The sequence below is a fragment of the Lathamus discolor genome, chromosome Z, assembly GCF_037157495.1.
Source record: "Lathamus discolor isolate bLatDis1 chromosome Z, bLatDis1.hap1, whole genome shotgun sequence".
NCBI classification, from domain to species: Eukaryota; Metazoa; Chordata; class Aves; order Psittaciformes; family Psittacidae; genus Lathamus; species Lathamus discolor.
In genome coordinates, this window is record NC_088909.1 from 61568490 (window position 1) to 61585278 (window position 16789).

At 42.7% G+C, this 16789-nt stretch overlaps 1 protein-coding gene across 4 annotated transcripts in view; it reads right to left on the reverse strand.

The window, feature by feature from the left end:
• MARCHF3 (membrane associated ring-CH-type finger 3) overlaps nucleotides 1-9557 on the reverse strand; it is a 73959-nt gene extending 64402 nt beyond the window's left edge. For all 4 annotated transcript variants that reach the window (XM_065663325.1, XM_065663324.1, XM_065663321.1 and 1 more), the window contains exon 1: nucleotides 9202-9557. The gene's annotated coding sequence lies outside the window, so the exon portion shown is untranslated. The remainder of the gene's footprint in view (nucleotides 1-9201) is intronic.
• Nucleotides 9558-16789: the final 7232 nt, after the last annotated feature.

The window sequence follows — 16789 nt, forward strand, 5'->3', positions numbered from 1 at the left end:
GCCATGGTGCAAGAAAGAAAACTTCCTCGTGCACTCACTGGAAGTATAGACGCCAAAATTCGATCCAAAGGGGCAGAAGTACAAATAAAAAGAACAGTTAAAATCCTGGAAAGCAAAATGAAAATATTAAAAACTTAACTTTAATTAATCACTTAGATTAAAAGACTGAATTAAGTGCCAGTACTTTTTATCAGAGATACTTAAAGAACTGTAGTTTAGAAATCTCCCTCCCCTTTTAAAATACCTGGTTGAATGTAAATTACCTTCCTGAGGACTTGCTGAAGTTATATTAATTACTTATCTGGTGAAGTCTACTCAGAATTTGGGGGATTTTGCTATTTTTATTCCACAGACCCTCAGTGAGCTGAGGAAGGACTACTTTGCTATGAATGAGTAACAGTACTCTACCTCTCATGCCACTGCTGCCAGTGCACAAACACATCCCCAGAATTCTACTCTCCCAAATCTTCAAAACAAGATGGAAGCAGACTTCAGTGTCTGATTTAAATGCATTTCACAAACTCCAGGGCCACTTCTGCCATGAACAGCTGTCCTTCTGGATCACAAAAGAGCTTCAAACCACACCATGCACACACAGCAAGCACATGCTGAGCTCTGGCTTCAGCACAGCAGACTCACCCCTGTTGATTCAGCTATGTGCTTGTAACCATCACAGATTCCTTCTAATTGCAACTGCTTCTGTTACACATTTTCTCTAAGCCCTGCTGTTTCCCACCCACACAGGCTAAACAGTACACATGCCTTCCCATTAAACTTTACAGGGCCCTCTTAACAGATATGGAAACAAAGACGTGGAGGCTGGACTAATCTTCAGGAAAACATTTTTCCTATTAGTGCTTCAGTATCTGCCTTTTCTAATGAAACCCATTAGGAAATGGTATTTTAAAACTGTTTACATAACGTACTTATTGACTGGAAATTCTGATTGGAAACCTATACAGATTAAACACGTTTCTAATATCCTACGGTTAAACTGGTTCTGATAACTGGATATAAAATAAATCAGGGTGATTAAGAAATTTTCCTTACACATACACAAAATATGTGGGTTGAGACAAGCTGCTCTAACCTTTCCTGTCATGAAAAGGAGGAAGGAAGATTTCTAAACTACATTTCTCCCAGAATTACAACTTTAATAAAGAAGAGGATGTTCCCTATACTGCTCTGACAGACATGGTAAGAAATGTGTACAAACATTTCTAGAAGCACACTCAATAACCTGGGGATAAGCGAAAACACTCCATTTGTCAAGATCTAGAAAAATGTATCTGCTATTCTCTGTCACAAAACCTGGTTTTAGTCTGCTACATATTGTGGGGGAAAAAAAAAAGGGTAAAAACCGAGTTTCCATGCCTATAAGAACAATGTTCCCAGAAGAGTAATTTCCATTTGCAAAAGTAGGTTTAGTTCATTAAAATGAACCTATGTATTCATTTAATTAATTCATACAGATACCTTATGCTTATCTTCAGTATTCAGGCCTGAATATGATCTTACAAAGAAACAGACGAACATTACAAATGAGACAAAAGACTTACAGGTATTCATGCATATTACATATGCCTGATTCTCAGGAACATGATTTGGTCATAACCTCCATTTATGGAAATTATGAATGAAAGGCTGATAAAACCATAGGCACTTTTGCCATTGCTCCTTCCAAGTATGCCTGTGTTTCTTTGTTAGTCCATACTGGTTTCAATTTTTTTGGCTATAATCTATTCTATAAATAGACCCCTCATCCTTTCTCTTCATTGTCAGGTATCATGATGTCAAGCACCATGTTTTTGCCAGCAGGAGTAAGTCTGGTATTGTTAATGATTACCCGTGGCATAAGGAAGTCAAACTGAATGGCAACTAGAAAAGAAAGCTGATTGTGCAGGAAACAAGCATGTTAGTAATTAGCACTTCTCAGAAAAAAAACCATAAATGCATTGCTGTTAGGTGGGAATTTGTTACAGCACCTGTATATGAAATAACATTTACACAATTGAGGCCTGGGTTTTCTTTTTGTTCAGTTTGGGTGTTTTTTAATTTGTTGTTGTGGTTTTTTTGGGTTTTTTTTGCGTGTGTGTGGTTCATTTTTTGTTTGTTTTGGTTTTGGGGTTTTTGGTTTTTAAATCAGCTTATAGTAGCCAGGCTGGCAGCAGCAAACCAACAATAACAGAGTGAAATAATCCAAGGAAAGGCTGGCCTTCACAGGCATATGCATACTGGCTTGACACACTGGTGCTGCTGGAGCCTGGAAAAGCTCCAGTCTGGGGTCAGCATGGGACACCACAGCAGGGATGATGCCAAAATAGGGTATGCTTACACAAGCTTTTGTAAGCAAAGAGGAACCTCAATCTACCTAATGTTCCCATCCAAGTCTAAACAATACTACTGATTTTTGGCACATGGACAAATAAAAGGTAATAAACCCAATGCAGCCAGGAATAAAGGCAGAACAATTTTGCCCCTACCTGCAAAACACTCCTGAAATGTACCCTGTGGATCCATTAGATAGGGCTGAGCTGTATGCTAGCACAGCTATACAGCTTCTGAATTTGAGCTGGCTTCTTTTTGCAGCTGGGAGCATAGGGAAAATGAACAGATGCCTGCCTGCAGCCAAGGATATACCCATAGTGACCACTCTCTTAGGCATGCTGTACTTGCAGAATACCTTAAACAAGTTGTGGCTTTCACCTGCAAATAAGCACTATTTCCATTCCTATTTATGTAAAATCTAAATGACCTCAGGAGTAATCCAGGAGCTCATGTGCACACTGCAGCTACTTCCAGCCTAACCCCAACCCAGGGCCGAAGCTTGTTCACTTTCATTAAATAGCTGCTGTTTGTACAGTGGAGGTAGGAGGCTGTAACCACTCAGTTTTGCTTCCTGTATCCAACTGGAAATGGCAAGGCTTGTTAAACTTCAGCAGCCAAGTTGTTAGCTGTCTTATCCACAAATACCATACAGATGATCTTATTAGCCACTACTTTGCATTGGGCAATATAAATTTAAAACCAGACTTTCTATCCGGCAGCATGCACCAACTCAACTCTAAACAACACCACTGCTCAGAGGAAGAGTAAGAATAGGAAAGTGCAGCTAGTGGTTGGAGTGCCATTGTCCCAGGAGACAGACATTTTCTAGGCGATGTTCAGCAAACCACATGGGTTCCCTCATTTAAACCAAATTTCAGCAGTGTTAGGATTATTCTGTCCGCCTTTAATCCTAGTACTGACTGATTCTTGTTCCCTCTGTTTCATTACTAACTTACAGTAATTCAACTGTGGGTGCTGAATTATCTGCAAATTAGTCTTACTAGAAAAGAAACAAGCAGTTTTCTGCTGGCATACCTCTCCGAACCAGCTCATGACTTAAGTCACCTGAGGACCAGCCCTGGCCCACTGCTCCTTTGACTAGGCTACTTTGACTCCTTTGACTCGGCTCCTTCCTGCTTACAAAGGACCAGCTTGCTGCTTGCAAGCAATGCTTCAAGCCCTCGGGCTTGTGCAAAGCCTTGCGTGCAGCAGGTCTGTTTCAGCTCCACTGAGCATCTGGTGGAAAGGAAGGAGGGTCTCCTTCCAGACAGCTGTGGTAGAAGTGTCCTGGAGCAGGAGGATGTTTGAAGGCTCCCCTGGCTCACAGGAGAGTAGACAAACTCAAGGGTATGGAGCTGAAGTTGGGCATACTCACCCATTCAAATTCCCTCAGAGCTTCAGGACTGGCTTCATCATAGCAGAACAACAGAGTCTGTGGGGAACAGATTAAGGAACAGCCCTAGTCTGCTCCTGCAGTATAAATATCTTCCACCAGTTTCTTCATCACTGTATATCCTGTGTGTGCTTCCCTACAGCAGGGGAAGATATTCCTCATGTAGGCATCTCAGGAAGCCCATTTCCTATCCCCAGATGCCCACCTCTGTTGTGATGTAGAAAAGACCATCATTCAGTTCGTGATGCTCAGCTGAATTGTTTCATTCCTGTTTCATATCTTACATGTACATATTTCTTGGGCATTGAAAAGCTCTCTGTATGATTCAGTAGTCCCAAGCACAATATGGTCTGTGTTTGCCATTTCTCCCTATAATAAAAGTTTTACATGAAGAACAAAGAAATGAAAATACACTGCTGAGAAAGGGACAGAATTCAAATTAATTGTAAATGAGAGGAAATATTGAAAACACACCTGGAACATGGAAGTTTATCTCCTTTACTGATCTCTCTGACATAACCAGAGGTATCACCATGAATACCACAGCACCAAATGCTGATGTTCAAGCACGGGGACCTACTGCACCGGGCAATGTAGAAACACAGAAGTGTGACTGAAATCCTTGTCCTGAATTGTTTAGGGTGTGCAGGCTGGCAGTGAACAGAGAAAAGGAAAACACAAAAGCAGAATGATGATGTTGGTAAATACAGTGGTTCTACCACCTGCGTTTCAGAATGGGAAGGCTGGCAAGGAAAGAAAAAGTGTGAGGTAAATACCAGAAAAATGGAACAACAGAGAAGTGCAAGACCTCAAGGCATAGAAAAAGAGGAAGACAAGGAAATGTGGAAGGATGCTAAGGTGCCAGGACTCGCAATGTAGACATACTCCAGATCAGAAACAGACACGCCTGAAACAGATTCAACGTGGTTTTGTTACAATTAAGTGTGATGTGGCTGTTACGATTTTAAATTCCATCTTCAAATGCATTCCTCATATTTTTCAATGGGAATGGAAAAGGCCCAGTAAAACTACTTAGAATTAACAAGTCTCACATCAAATACTGAGTTTTTGAACATGAAGTCCACCCAAAGGATACCACATCCTTACGCTGGGAAAATCTTACCGAGCATTTTGTTCTGACACTTCCGGGGGAGTTTTGTTGGCTTTTTTTTTTTTTTTTAATTTTCCACTAAAGACTTTAATTTCAGATTGGAAGCAAGTACCAAGATACCAGAATTTTTAATGTTATGAAGAATTCCCATTTTGAGAGTTTACCCAGGAGAGCTCTGGGTAGTCATGCTAGTCTTCAGGAAGAAACAGCTCTTCCCTCTCTCCCCCTCCTTCTCGCTCAAAACCTCAACAAAACCATAGCTTAGACCGTCATCAGGCCAGTGAGATTTTTATATTAAACAATTCCCTCAGGCACCATGCTGAATTCAGCTGAATTAAGGCAAAAGGACTGCTGGCAGTCTTAAAAATAGGCATGTGCTTAAAAGCTTTGCTGGCTTTGTTGCTGCAGTGACAAAAAGGAAGTTGAAGAGGCATCAATCTGGACTTGAAATTATCATCAATATCTCCAAGACACAATATATAACTACAATTAGTAATTCGTTCTGGTCTAGAGTGTCTTACAGGAAGCTTAACTGAGAGCAAAGTGAGATACTAGTTATTTTTCCCTTCCTATTTTATATTAATGTGAAAACAGGTTAGGTAATCAGAAGAGTGAGACAAAAGACACTGTGCTGTGGGAAGGGATGTATCATAGTAAGGGAAGTGAGGAATAACTACAGCACAGCACTGAGTGGACTGAGGATGACCTATGGGTAAATTCTGTGATAAGCGTTCTAATTTGTATTATCACTTTGGTGATTTTCAGTACTTTGATTTTGTGACAAGCCTTCCTGCACATTGTCACTAATATTTTTCCTACCTTTAAGACTGTGACCCTAAGCAGCAGCAGTATTTCTTCCTGCCAGCTCCCACAAAGAAAGGAACCTAGGAGAACGCTTCCCACTCAGCAGTGGAAATCTGCTGTGCCTACCTTTGTAATGCTTTCACATACTTTTCCTCAGTCTATAACCTACGTTCTCGCTCTTCTGGGCTTGCTCTAGCTAGCTGCAGTCATCTTTATCTTTAGGATAATATGTCGTTAGATCAGTAATGGTCTGAGGATGAATCCGTTCAGAATGTTGGCAAAAACAACCCCTCTGAATTTGTATCAAGGGACTCAGAGAAAAAAGTAAAGAACAAGCTATGCAGATGCTAACTGTGTTTCAAAGGTAGACGATGTTTCTAATACTATGCACATGTCTGAAAGAATTTCTATCTACTGCAGAGAATTAATACTCTATACAAATTCAGGAAGGTGATGGAAAATAAGAGAGCAGACATATGTTGATTTTCCGTTTAAAAAAGGTGCATATTTCAGCAACAACATGCTAGATTTTCCTTCTTTCCCACTGTCTTTGTTGTTTTCTGTTTCTCTCCTGCTTTTCCTTCTGACGTGCAACAGTGCAACCCTGCAGGCTGTGAACATATATGTTACAGTTAGTGTTAAGAGAGTCAGCTGAAGCACCAGAAACAATGCAGGCACATTAATACAGAAGATAAATTAGCATGCATGAAGACCGCGGTCAAAGCACAACCACTTCCTGAGTTTGCCCAGTGCTGCATCCAAAGGTTTGGCAAAGCAGGACTGCTTTTTTTCTCCTCCATGAGGTCTTACTTCATCCACATGCCACACTAGCCCCCAGTAGTGGGGAAGAGCAACTGAGCAAGCTAGAAAATCATCTCCCTGATTTCCCCATTGCTGTCCATGTTTTCTCCTCCTGTCTTTCACATAGTCAGGGCTGCTCTCCTGTCCCCTGCCACAGCGTGATACTAGGCTGTGATATTCGTGTGGTGGGACTCTGTCAGAGGGCTGTGTTATACAGCTGCTGTTATCTCTTTAATCTTCAACTGCATATGAAGCATTTGAAGCTAACCCTACTCCAGTAGTGTCAAAAAAGGATGTAAAATAAACAGCATTCCTTTGTACTGTCCAGCCCCTTCAGACAGACTACACTCAAGACAGGGTCCTGAGGATAAGTATCCAGAGTATCTGTAGCTAACCAGTGGTGGAAGGAGGAATTTTAGAATAAAGTTTGTGGCCGCACCACAGAATATGCTATCATACCTGCAATAATTAGCTGTGCTGCCTTTGGAGGAGCTCTCTAGGGTATCATAATATGCATTGCCCTCTGCCATTTCAACATGTTCCAGCAGTGTTAATTACCTGCTCACACAGAGGTGGTGTGACACCACACTGGTGCTCTGATGAATGCTCTACAGCAAGGTTCATCCAAGGGGGAAAAAGAGCAGAAGCTATCTTAGAAGCTGCATCTTACAGGAAGCCACATGACCATCAGCATGTTATGGGACAAGAGACAGCCCACCTTCCCAGCCTTATACAGGGCTAAGCAGTTCAGATGGGACCCAAATTATGTTCTCTTCTTTCTGCAGGTAGCCATGAGAAGGCAAGATACAAAGCCTCACCAGACTGCACCATAGGCACATTCAGGAAAGAGGAAGAAAACAGAGGAAACCAGCAGAAACCAAGGTACTGTTTTTGTACCACAGCTCAGAGAGAACAGAGAACTTTCCAAAGGCAAGTCCAAAGTCACTTTGAAGAGTCCCCCACAGTGTTTTATCCTCATGCAAAGAGGAGAAGGCAGCTCTGTCACTACATATACCACAAGAACTATAAATATCCTGATGTGTTTTAATAAGCATTATATGTAAAATCATATTGTGATAGACCAAAATAGCTCTCATCCAAATTACAGACATTTTAAGTAGTAGATATTACTCACCCTTTTAACACTCAAGCCTGTGAGCTGCTAGGCAGTTTGAAACATACTTGAACTCCTGCTGTGGACAGAGCCTGTCTTTAACGAAGAAGTGAAGACTAACACAGAAGTTATGGGCTTGATACAAAATTTACTTGTGAAATCCTGTGCCCTATAATAAGCAAGAGATCAGAACAAATTATAGACAAGGGCCCTTCTGGTTGGGAAAACTGGCTACTAGCTAATCTGTATGTTCGCAGATGAGTCTATAGCCTGAGAAGGCCTGTTAACTGCTGCACACAAGTACTCCCTCATCTGGAAGTTTCTAAACAGACATCATATGCCCAAGATACTGTCACAATAGTCATTAACACAGAAAGACAAGTTGCAAGCCAGCTGCTTCATCAACATAACGGCCAGCAACAGACTAAGACGTTAGCAAATAATTAAAGATCAATGACATCTAAAATTCTAAAGAATGCATATCTCAGACCATTTGTAATCATCAAATAAGATAAAGCAAGCCATAACCCTGTTAGTTGTTGTCTGCTACTGTGCTTCCCTCTGTCCTCCTGCTTTACAGCCAGTTAAGATGCAGGAGAGTTGGTTACCTATAGGATTGCTCTTAGGATCAGCACCAGATTTGGCCAACAGCATGCGATGGCAGCCTCGTTTGAAGCCCACAATCATGAGTAATTGTCAATGAGTTTTTCTGTTTATCTCAGTGGGCATTGGATGGGCTGTAAATGTCCTTGCCAAAATCAGTAATTTCTAATAGATAAATATCCTTTCCTTTCATGGGTTTCATGACTTTGAAATAGGTAGATTACTCTGTGCAGTCAGAGTTGGGACATTACTCAGTGTACTTCCTGCATGTGCTATCAACAGCCCACATCCAACGACGAGTGAAACACGGGGTTAAAATTTTTGAAGACTTGTTGACACTAGAACTCCTGGGCAGTTTCATAATCCCTTATACCGAGTGTTACAATCTCTGGCTATGAAAAGGAAAAAAAATTAAACAGAAAAAAGGCAAAAGGATATGGAACTCTGAGGCTGAATCTCAAATGACTAGGGTTTGTGGTTAACTTCTGTTAACAGAAATAAACTGTGTGTCTTGCCTTCTCTCCCACCCCCTTAAAAGTCCTGAAGGTGATTACGGCTGAGTCTTCAGATGGATCACTTTAATCTGGACATCTTTACTAGGTATTTTTGTTTCTTTTGATGATAGAGTTAAAATAAATCGTAGAATCACAGAACGGTTTGGGTTGGAAGGGACCTAAAAGCTCAACTACTTCCAACTGCCCTGACCAAGTTGCTCAAAGCCCTGTCCGACCTGGCCTTGAATGCTTCCAGGGATGGGGCTGCCACAGCTGCTCTAGGCAACCTGTGCCAGTGTCTCACCACTCTCATAGGGAAGAACTTCTTCCCAATATCTAATCTAAATCTACTCTCTCACTCTAAAGCTATTCCCCCTAATTGATCTCCGTGCAGATAATGCACTCCTCCCAGAGGCAGCCACCCCTATTTCCACGTGTCAAATTACACTTTCTTCATTCACTCGGACCCCCAGCTGTCCTTCCGAAACACAAGCCAAGCAGCTCACAAACAAGCCACGGCCAGAAGCCGCCAACCGCCGAGAGACTCACGTACCGTCCCTCCCGTCCTCCTGGCTCCACGGCACTTCGCGGCCATCAGCCCACGCTCACGCACAGGCCGCCCTCGCCTTCTCCTCCTCCTTTTCCTCCTCCCTCTCGCGGAGACGGGACGCGTCCTCTCCTCCTCCTCCTCCTCTCCCCGATGCTTCCTCCGGCGCGGCCGCGGTGTGTCTCCACAGGCGGACGGTGAAGCGGCGGCGGGGATGAGCGCTGGGGCGGGAGCTCCCCAACTTCAGGGTCACTGCCGGCCTGGACAGCTCCGCCGTGCGCGGCGCCTGCGGGAGACGCGGCAGAAGCGCGGGGTCGCACCGGCGGCCCTGCCGCCGCCTCCCGCAACTCATTGACCCACACGGTGGCGGTGGCGGTGGCGGTGGCGGAGGCGGCGCGGCCCAGGTCCCGCCCCGCAGCGCCGCCGCCTGCACAGCACGGACCGATTGGACCTGACTCTGCCCGGCCGGGGCAGACGCTCCGTCAGCAGCGGCCCCACGGGCTCTGCCCTGTCTGCGAACCAGCGCCTACGGCGCCTTTAACGGGGACTCACCCCGTGCCTAGCGGCAGGCAGGGCAACAGCCGCCTGCTGGCGACAGGCGCGTGTGAGCTGTAGTGTAAACGGGAACAGGGCGAGCCCCAAGCCTGGATGAAAGACGAAACAAAACAAACAACACACACGCCTTCCCCCCCCCCCCCCCCCGAAAAATAACCACCCCAAAACAAACAAAACCAACACAAACAAACAAAAAAACCCCATAACACAACTAAAAGAAAAAAGGGAAGAAAAAAACCCACCAAAACACCACCACCCTCACCAAAACCAAACATGCAAACAAACTGAACAAACAGCAACAACAAAACACCCTACAACACAAACATGGAAAAACAATCAGCTTTTTTGTCACAGAGAAGTTAAATCCTCAAAATACCCATTTCCTGGTACTCTGAGAGATAAAGCTTTTCTGAAGCCTGCTACTACACTTGAGACCCTGTGAAGCTTGATGTCGTTAAGAATGTTTTAGCCTCTGAAACAAAGTTAAAGCTGTACCTGAAATGACAACTCCAAGTTCCTAAGATAGCAATAAATGACCTAAAGGAAACCTGGAGGCCAATATTTTTGTTTGCTTCATTATAGTTCTTCATTTCAAGCAACCTTTCTTTCCTTGATCAAATGAGCATTGTGGGGCTGTGGTAATATCTATTTTGCCATATTTTTATAAAACTGCTGTGTTCTTTTGATATAATTGCACATTAGAACACCAAGTTAAAGTTTGCTAAAAGCCTAATGAGGTGGTCTGTTTTCCTGGCTGTGTGTTCACCCCTGTGACATGGGTGCTCTTCCAGGAGGAAACAGAAGCTGCATGTAAGTGCTACCTGCGTACTAAAACAAAAGGAGGGGGCCCAACAGTAGTTGTTGGAGTCACTCTGTAAACCGTGGCAGAAGGCAGGTGAGTCAAATTAAGCAGAAAAGTAGATGTTTGCTGGATCTGGGACATTAATAAAGCCACTTGGAACCTAGTCTTGCAAACAGATCTGTGGTGACAGCCCTTACCATTTTGGAGACCTTGTTGCAATGGATGTCTCACCTTCTAGAGCAGAAGCTTCAATATGCATCTTGACCTACACACACATCAAACCTACACATAAAAGCATGGTTAAAGACCACTTTCTTGTCTTTAAGTGACTGAATTCTGCAGTGATGCTTCGCAAGCACTTCTCTCCAACTAAACAGACTGCTTTGTGAGACACAAAATTAATGAACCTGCTTACCGGTCGATTTATGTACTTTATCCCATAAGCTTCCTTACACTACAGCAACATGACTCCTTGACATATTTGGTGTGATACACCTTTCTGGATGAGAGATGTTAAATGTCACTGCTACCTGTGACAGAGCTACTTGTCCACTGGGGACACGGAGAGATTTCTGTCACCTTCCTGAGATCAGATCTTCAGGAAACTTGTAGGAATGTAATAATTGGGCAAAACAAATAAATAAACTAAACATAAAAACTCCCGCAAAAAAAAAAAAAAAAAGAAAAAAACAAAACCAAAAACCACCCCAAACAACCCCCCCCCAACAGTTGGATCACTTTGTTCAACTGCTCCCTGGGTTAAATGTTCATGGGAAGGAATGACAGGAGTCAGACAGGAAATGGATAAGGGAAGGAAAAGAATTGGACTAATACAGGGTTACATGGTCCAAGTCTAATTTCTGTAGAAGACAGGCCAAAAATATTTGCTCTTTATTTAGGTCCTGAATTAAAGCTGACAATTTTACATGCCCTGATCACCAACGTATCTGCATGCATTCCAGTAATGCATATTGCACGTTGCTCTTCCATCTTCTCCCTGGAGAAGTGGCTGTAGTTCTGTCTTCAAGCTGTAGGGTATGACTGGGGGGGATTTGTTTTATATCCTGCTTGTAGAATTTTGACCAACCAGAACTCCAGAAGACAGCATCAAGGCAAAATGTGGAAGGTCTGGAGTGCCCTTAGTCCCTTCAGTTCATTTCACAGACCAGACATACAAGGCATCTTCGGCATGTGCCACACATTACCTGCAGATGACTACAACCTCAAATTTGATCTGAAATGCTATAGGAGGTGAGGGTAGAGGGCAGAGTGGTTTTGTTGTTCTTAGCATGCCTTTTGCCAAGGCAGTGCAAGTCAGTATACAGTTGGAATTCCCTAACTGCTGAAACTTTCCTGTTCAGGTGATTCTCACAGATCGTCTTGACCTGCAAGAACTCAGGTTTGGGTAGCCAGGGTCCAGCAGCTTCACAGGAATGGGATGGAGACTTCTTGCCAGCAGGACATGATAGAAAGGAGATATGATACTGGTACAGCATAGACTGGAAAAGCTAACTAGAAAGTGATGTTATCGCTAAGCAAAAAGAAAAAAAAGCTATGCTCTTGCCACTTGCACATGGCATTGTTTACTTCCATGTGTTGCTGCACTCATAGCTAATTCAGATGGCCTTGTGATTAAGGATGAATACACACACAAGTTGAAGTAGAGTTTAATACCTTCAGAACTGGTTAAGCCTGCATGCAGACTTTTTAACTTGGGAAGTTAGACTAACAAGAGAGATAAAAATTATTAAATAGATGAGAACCATACTTTACGGAAGGAGGGAATCAAGTTATGTGTCAAAAGCAAGTTTCTATGAGAAGATACTGCTAGGAGCATTATGCTTAAAGATACAACCTCTTGTGTGTTCTGTGTGTAATTTAAAGATGTAAATAGGGAGTCAGAGAAGTAGAACAATGCAAGAAAGTAAGCCTGGTGGGTATTTGTTATTTATAGTTACTGGAAGAAGACAGGACATTGTGTATGTGCTTTTTAGTTGGCCAGAATCAGGAAGTAAGTTCATCTTGTATTCAAGCTCATTTAACATTATAGGGATAGTACATCATGGAGCTTTGCATTCCTGCCAATGTTCACTGTCAAAAGAGTAAATTGCCAGTTTTCACATAGTTGCATATGCCTCCATACATATGTATTCAGCAGAGGCATATGCCTTCTTGTTGTAAGGTTATAATTTAACACATTTGATCAGAAAGATGCACGTGCTAGAAGCCTGCTTCATTTCTAATATTAAAAAAAAAAAAAAAAGAGAGAACCCTCCCTTAAATTTATGTATCCTTTGTTGATTTTTGAAAATGACCTGCCCATCATGCTAAGTCACACAAGCACTTGCTCAGTCTCTTCACATCAAAGGAAATGGAAAATAATTAATTATTTGAGATAAAATTCTGGTCCCATTGAGGTTAATAAATTATTTTTCTTGTGGGATCACAAATTCACATGGCTATTTTTAGCTATTTTTAACTGATAATGGCAGTTAAATGGAAGATGACACTGAAATACTTTCCTGTCCAATGTACTACTTAGAACTCTTGGTGTTCACATGTGAAGATAGTTACTGAATGCCTTATTATTCCAATGAGTAGTGCTACTGGCTTCAGAAGAGAAGGTGGCCTCCTGGAGTACTTTCTTCAGTATTTTTTATTCCTTGGAGAAGGCAACACAGAAGGTAGTAACATATTCCATCAACTTTGACACAACCTAATTTTGCAATGAGAAACCTACAGTCCAAAATGAGCTGTCAGACTCTTTCCCATCATCTCATCCTGCAGTGTTTTCACCTAGAACCTATTGTAGCACAGCTCCTTCTTTGAGGTGTGCTACCAATGCCTTCACTGATACGTTTCAAGTTTCTATCTTTGTATCCGAGCTGATGAGAACAGGGCTTGCACTCCTTTAAAACCCTAACATCTTCTCAGACACCAGGGGAAAGTTTTGGCAATGTATCCATTTTGGCTTTGGAAGGACAGGGTGGTGTTTGGAGAGGAATGCCTGGCAGTGGTCTTTTCATACTATAGAAGACTCACCTTGGAGTCCAGGCCTGTTCCTTGCAGCTTTGTCTTTAATGACCTTTCGCACACATCTAAATCTGCTGCTTGTGTTGACAAGGAAAATACAGTTGAGGCATGCACAAGGCAGGGGTTAGTTTGATTATACACCAGAGGAGTTGGAAGAAGCAGCCACCTCTTCTCTGTATGTTAGTCACAACTACCACGTGCAGGCAGAACTAACAGAAAACCTCCATCTCACAGATAGAGGCTATGCCATACGCTAAAATTATAAAAATCCCATTATTCACTTTACAAAACAAATGGGGGGGGGGGGGGGGGGCGCAATTCTGGCTCTGGCTACAGAAGAAAACCCCCGCAGTCTGAACGAATAAGGAACAAGGGATTAGTAATATGTGATTAAGAAGTTTGCTTTTAGCTTCTTTTTCTTTCCAAATCAGACCTTATTAAACATAAAAGAAAGGCAAATCAGTCTCTAATGACTATTCCAGCCTCTTGTCAGTGATGTGTACTTGGAAATGGGGCAAGTCTACATAACCTCTGTCCTCCATATCTTTGAGATAATGATGATATATTGTAGAAAAGCACTTGAGCTATGTCTGACACGTGCTGAATGTCAGTTCTCATTACAAAACCTCAGTAAAAACCTGGGCCCTCTGAAACCATCTCAGCTTATAGAAGGAAAGCAAATGGCACTTGCTTGCTGATACAGAGGTAATTCAGACCTATTTAACAGTAATTCGTGGTACAGTTAGAAGTCTGACTGTAGCATTATGAACTGCAGAAAGTAAAGAAGCTTTTGTCTCCAGGGTCCTGTTCTTCTGTAAATGGTGATGAAAAGCATGGTGAGTAGGGCAAAGCTATACTGCAACATACAATCCAAGAAGCACCTTGCTATTTCAAGTTTTGCCTTTTTTGTCTCATGTTGGGGAAAACATCACATTTAGCACTTTGCCAGGTTACTCCAGGTCACTCACTTATTCCTGAGAAGGTTCAGCTTGTTTTTAACAATCTCCTCATCTTACTCTTCCTCTACAATGTAAATGACCACTATCAAGGTAAAGCAAGAGACTTGACAAGTAAAGTAAGGCTGCAAAAAAATAAACTGATTACTTCAAGTCAGGATTAAGTGTTTTCCTTTAGAAGCAGCAGTTGGCTGCAGTTTTGGTTTTAGACTAGTTACAGAATTACTGATAAAAAGACCTAAGCATGTTTAAGGAGATGTTTAAACCTCTAAGCTTCTCTTTAGCTCTTGCAACTCAACTAAATCAATTCTGCTGGATACCACACTCTTTTCTGCTCACCTCTCCCCTTCTTCTGCACCCTCAGAGGAGGATGAAGTGCTTGAAATTGAAGTTGTTGAAGTCCTTTGTATCGCAGGGTATAGTTAGATGTTGTGTCGGAACTTACCTAAAGCTCTCTGCTATAAAAAAAGGCACAGCTCCTTGGATACTTCCACACCATTTCCTGAGTGGACTTTAGTTGCGGAACTAGAAGAAAAATTATTTCTCACCGCCCACTGTCCAGGGAATTTTCATCTTGCAGAATACATCAGAACTGCATTGCAAATGAGCTGTCAAACACTAAAGATAATGTAGGATGGGCCGTAAAAGAACTGCCCATCTTCACCACAGATCAGCTGGCTTCTTGTTGAACCATACTCCAAAAGCTAAGGCCCAAAATCAATCCTGCTGAATTTCAGTTTGCTGTTCTAACTGGGTACTGTGCCACAAATCTCCCAGTGAAGACTCAGTACCACCATGGTAGAAAGAACATAAATGCAGAAGGTAGGGATTAGTTTCTTTGCTTCAGGATCTATTAATTAGATGAAAAATACCAACATCTTTCTCCAGTACTTATTACAGACTATTTAACTTAAAACAATTAACTTTCCCTTAACCTACTTTTCTCCTTCTCCTGCAAATATACTGAACTTTGCCATTCTGTCTGCCTATCTATCTCACATGCCTACACTGCCAATTATGCACTTAAAGAACTGTAGTAAGCCTTGATAAAGTGGTCCTCTTGCGAGATGATAAAATAGATTTGCAGTTGTTTTGTAAACAGAACTGAAATGTGATTCTTCCCTGCCAGACTCTTAATACATAACTTTGGTCCATAGGACCAACCACTATTCCCATAACATCAGAAAAACAGATTTTCTCCATTCAGTGGATTTGTAATGATGAATTATGACACAAGCATCCCTAAGCAGGGTAAAAGACCATATATTAATACCGATTTTTCCAATAACACAACTGGAGCCTAAGGAACAAGTTGCATCTCTTAGGCCAGGAAATTTTTTAAGACATTCACAGAATCACAGAATCACAGAATCCCAAGGGTTGGAAGGGACCTCAAAAGATCATCTAGTCCAACCCCCCTGCAAGAGCAGGGTAACCTACAGTACATCACACAGGAACTTGTCCAGGCGGGCCTTGAATATCTCCAGTGTAGGAGACTCCACAACCCCCCTGGGCAACCTGTTCCAGTGCTCTGTCACTCTTACAGTAAAGAAGTTCTTCCTGATGTTAACGTGGAACTTCCTATGTTCCAGTTTACACCCATTGCCCCTTGTCCTATCACTGGATATCACTGAAAAAAGCCTAGCTCCATCATCCTGACACCTACCCTTCACATATTTGTAAACATTAATGAGGTCACCCCTCAGTCTCCTCTTTTGCAAGCTAAAGAGACCCAGCTCCCTCAGCCTCTCCTCATAAGGGAGATGTTCCACTCCCTTAATCATCTTTGTGGCTCTGCGCTGGACTCCTTCAAGCAATTCCCTGTCCTTCTTGAACAGAGGGGCCCAGAACTGGACGCAATATTCCAGATGCGGCCTCACCAAGGCTGAGTAGAGGGGGAGGAGAACCTCTCTTGACTTACTAACCACTCCCTTTCTAATGCACCCTAAGATGCCATTTGCCTTCTTGGCCACAAGAGCACATTGCTGGCTCATGGTCATCCTCCTATCCACCAGGACCCCCAGGTCCCTTTCCCCTTCACTACTTTCCAGCAGGTCAACCCCCAACCTGTACTGGTACATGGGGTTGTTCTTCCCCAGATGCAAGACTCTACACTTGCCCTTGTTAAATTTCATCAAGTTTCTCCCCGCCCAACTCTCCAGCCTGTCCAGGTCTCGCTGAATGGCAGCACAGTCCTCTGGTGTGTCAGCCACTCCTCCCAGTTTTGTGTCATCAGCAAACTTGCTGA